This window comes from Euleptes europaea, chromosome 11 (assembly GCF_029931775.1).
Source record: "Euleptes europaea isolate rEulEur1 chromosome 11, rEulEur1.hap1, whole genome shotgun sequence".
NCBI classification, from domain to species: Eukaryota; Metazoa; Chordata; class Lepidosauria; order Squamata; family Sphaerodactylidae; genus Euleptes; species Euleptes europaea.
The window spans coordinates 30,290,432-30,295,082 of NC_079322.1; the positions used below are offsets into that span (position 1 = coordinate 30,290,432).

A 4,651-nucleotide genomic window follows, 5' to 3' on the forward strand; every position below is an offset into this window, starting at 1 on the left:
CTTCTCTTCTGTATTCAGATAAACCCTATATACGTTCCACAAACTGATACTAAAAATTGCTCAGATCTTGCAGTGCTTGTATTAGATACCACTCAATGTAGCTACGCTTCTGTAAAGGAAAAATAGGTATTATGCATAACAGTCAATTTGGTGGGAACCAGGTCAGGCAAAAAAAAAAAAAAAAAGAACCTAAATATTGTCGAAGGCTTTCACGGCCAGAGTTCATTGGTTCTTGTAGGTTATCCGGGCTGTGTGACCGTGGTCTTGGTATTTTCTTTCCTGACGTTTCGCCAGCAGCTGTGGCAGGCATCTTCAGAGGAGTAACACTGAAGGACAGTGTCTCTCAGTGTCAAGTGTGTAGGAAGAGTAATATATAGTCCACAACCTGGCCGATGACAAGCATTCCGCTCCCTGCCATTGCCGCCACGATGCCCAGCTGCACAGCATCCACCTCCACAAAGTTCACGGCGTTGAGGTCTCCATCTCCGTCTGGATTGAGGGCACGCCCTGCGAAATGGAGGTCGACTTGGGCTCGGCCCTCTCCCTTATCTCTTGGGACACCTTCCGCAACCTGGGGCGCAACGCCACCCTTCCTAAGCTGCAACCGTCCGGCATCCTCATCTCAAACTACCAGCATCGTCGGGTGCCTGTCCAGGGCGTCACCTTTGTGAACATCCAATTCCAGCAACGTTCCAACCGCCTCCGCCTCGTCGTGGTCGACGGGCCCCGCACCAGCCTCCTGGGCCTCGAGTGGTTCCCGGCCCTTGGGATCCACCTCGCGGGCATCCACTTCATCAACTAATCCGCCCTTGACTCCGTCTGGACTGAGTTTGAGGATGTTTGGAAGGGCCCGCTCGGCTGCTACAGGGGGCCGCCTATTTGCCTGCACGTCGACCCCACCGCCACCCCCATCCGCCTCAAGCCGCGCCGGGTTCCCTTCGCACTCAAAGACCAGATCGATGCCGAGCTCGACCATCTCGTCACGCAGGGCATCCAAGTGCCTGTGCCCAACGCGCCGTGGGAGACCCTGATTGTGACGCCGTTGAAGGCCAACGGGGATGTCCGCATCAGCGCGGACTACAAATGCACCCTGAACAAGGCACTCCAGGCCCATGCGTACCCGGTGCCGGTCGTCAGCCACTTCCTGGCCTCCCTTGCCGGGGGCCGGGTCTTCGCCAAACTGGACCTTGCTCAGCCATACCAGCAGCTGCCGATGGACCTGGAGTCGGCCGAGGCTCAAACGATAGTCACGCACCGGGGTGCTTTCCGGGTGACTCGGCTGCAGTTCGGGGACAGCACGGCCCCAGGCACCTTCCAGAACATAATGGAAGACCTCCTCAAGGGTCTGCTGGGCGTTGTCCCCTATTTTGACGACGTCTTGGTTGCCGCTGGCTCCGAGGAGGAGCTCCTGGAGCGCGTCCGCCGGGTGCTCCACCATTTCCAGGACGCCGGCCTCACAGTGAAGCGGGAGAAGTGTCAGCTGGGCCTGCCTCAAGTGGAATTCTTGGGGTACTTGATTGACGCCGACGGCATCCACCCGACACCCGACAAGATCAAGGCCATCCACTGCGCCCCTCCGTCCAAGTGCAAGCAGAAACTCCAGTCTTTTCTCAGACTTTTGAACTTCTAACACGCCTTCTTGCCTAACAAGGTGTCGGTAGCGGAGCCGCTTCACTGGCTCTTGGACAACTCCACCCCGTGGTCCTGGGGCAAGCCACAGCAGCACGCGTTCGAGGCCGCCAAGGGTCTCCTGTCATCCTCCAGCCTGCTCGTGCATTTTGACGAGCGTCTGCAGGTTGTGCTGACTTGCGATGCCTCGCCCTACAGCAGTGGTCGGCAAACTCATTAGTCAACAGAGCCAAATATCACCTAAACAAATAAAGGGAGAAGAAAGAGGGGGCAAGAAATCAACTTGCTTTCCCCATCATTTCCCCCACCCTGCAGTTATTTATGGAGCCTTCAGCTCGCTTTTATTAAGTCCCATCAACATAAATAACACCATTAGGGTCGCCCAACTCCTGCAACTGAGATTTTGCTACTAGGTTAGCAATGGGAGGGAGGTGGAAGGAGCCCCAGTGTCTGCCTGCCCTCAACAAATGCTGTATCTCCCATTCAGCCCCTACACAGCAGCCACCGACTCTATGCCTCCGGAGTGATCTCGTGCAAATCGTGCCCCGTCGCCGCCCCTATCTCCCCCCAACCCCACCCAATGGGTGCCCTGCTCTGCACTCCGGGAGGGATTCCCCCCTGTGCCCCATTGCCACTGCCCTCCCCTCCTTCCTGGGCCAGCTGGGTGAGGCGGTGGTAGCGGGAGCGCATAGGGCGCGCAGCCCGCTTCTGCCCAGCGCAAGGCGGAGCCTGCCTCTCCCCCCCTTGCAGCAGCAGCCTGGGCGGCCGGCCACCACCTCTCCCCACTGCCTCTCCCCGCCTCCTCTGATCCCTCCCCGCCGGAGAGAGAGAGAGAGAGAGAGAGGAGGGGAGGCCGGGAAAGGGGGGCGCCGCCTCCCGTTCGCCTGCTGGCTCCTTCCCGGGCCAGCTGGGCAAGGCGGTGGCAGGAGCGCACAGGGCGCGCAGCCCGCTCCGGCCCAGCGCGAGGTGGCGCCTGCCTCTCCCCCCCTTGCAGCAGCAGCCTGGGTGGCCAGCCGCCACCTCTCCCTGCCGCCTCTGATCCCTCCCTGCCGGAGAGAGAGAGGGAGAGAGAGAGGAGGGGAGGCCGGGGGAGGGGGTGCTGCCTCCCACTCGCCTGCTGGCTCCTCCTTCCTGGGGCGTGCTGGAGTGCGGCGCAGGAGTGCGGCGCCTCTGCCTGGCTGGGTGCAGGGATGCGAAGGAGCCGCTTAGCCGACGGATGGGGTTGGGGTGGGGAGGCGGGGAGCCGCACTCAAGGGTCCAAAGAGCCGCACGCAGCTCGGGAGCCGTGGTTTGCCGACCACTGCCCTATGGCAGCGGCACAGTCCTCAACCACCTGATGCCAGATGGTCGGGAGGCCCCGATCGCCTTTTATTCCCTGACTCTCTCATCGGCGGAGTGCAACTACGCCCAGATTGATCGGGAGGCTCTTGCCATCGTGGCCGGCATCAAGAAATTCCACGACCATCTGTACGGCCGTACCTTCACCATCATCACAGACCACAAACCGCTTCTGGGTCTGTTCGTGCCGGATTGCCAGACGCCGCAGATCCTGTCCCCCCGCATGCTCCGGTGGTCGATCTTCCTCAACGCCTACGAGTTCAGGCTGCTGCATCGCCCCTGGAAAAGCATCGTGAACGCAGACGCCCTCAGCCACCTGCCGTTCGAGGACACCGATCCCGACCCGTCCCCGGCCTATGACGTCATGCTGCTGGAGACCCTGCCAGAGCCACCGCTGCAAGCCTCGGACATTGCTGCCCACACTGCGAAGGACCACACCCTCGCCCGGGTTCTCAACTGGGTGGGGAAGGGATGGCCGGCCGCCAGGACAGATGGAGAGTTCAAGCTGTTCGCCATGCACCAGCACGAGCTTTTGCTCAACAAGGGGTGCCTGCTCTGGGGAAACCGCGTTGTAGTCCCAGCAAAGCTGCGCACTAAGGTCCTTGGAGGCTCTACACACCTGACATCCAGGAATCGTGTGTATGAAGGCCCTGGAAAGGAACTATGTGTGGTGGCCAGGCATCGACGCTGCTGTCAAAGAGTGGGTTAGCCATTGCCGGCCCTGCCAGGAGTCGCGTCCAGAGATGCCGCAAGCCCTTACCCATCACTGGGAGTCCACACACACACCCTGGTCCCGCATCCACATAGACTTCACGTGGGCCTTCCAGGGTAAGACATTCCTGATCATCGTGGACTCCTACTCCAAGTGGCTGGAGGTGGTCGACGTCGGATCTACGACCTTGCGTGTTGTCATCCGAGAGCTGTGCAGGGTCTTCGCCACCCACGGCTTGCCAGACACTGTGGTATCCGACAACGGGGCCCAATTTACGTCCTCCAAGTTCAAGGAGTTCCTGGACAAGAACTTGATCCGCCACACAACCTCGGCTCCGTTCCACCCCGCCACCAACGGTCAGGCGGAGCGAATGGTCTGGACGACCAAGGAGGTGTTACACCGCATCGATTGGCATGACTGGGACAGGGGGCTAGCAGACTTCCTCCTAGCCCAGCACACCACGCCCAATTCCACGACCGGAAAGTGCCCAGCAGAACTCCTCATGGGTCACCGGCCGAAAACACTGCTCAACCGGCTGCACCCCGACCTGGCGCCTGAGTGCCCCCACCACAAGACCCCGTTGGCCGCCCCAAGATTCATGGAACGGGATGCCCCAGTCTACGCCCGTAACTACGGGGCAGGACCAACCTAGATTCCAGCCACCATGCAGGAATTAACGGGACCGGTGTCTTACCGGGTCACCACCATGGAGGGGCAAGTCCTGCGCCGGCACATTGATCAGCTCCGCCGCTGCCCTGCGGACCTGCCTGTCATTCCTGGCCCAGCACCACCACCCGCCGTTCATGTCCCAGCGACACCGACGCGTTCCAGTGTCACGGCACAGGAGCCAGCAGCAACGCTGGAATGCGAGCGGCCAGAGGACCAACTTTCCCCCGGCAACGCGTCCGCCGCAGATGGCCCAACAGAGGATGCCCCTGCCACCGCAGATTCGTCCCCCGTTCCGACTTCCCA

General features: G+C 60.8%; 1 pseudogene; it reads left to right on the forward strand.

Moving 5' to 3' along the window:
- The first annotated feature begins 514 nt into the window (after nt 1-514).
- On the forward strand, nt 515-4,331 carry LOC130484164 (uncharacterized protein K02A2.6-like; annotated as a pseudogene).
- Nucleotides 4,332-4,651: the final 320 nt, after the last annotated feature.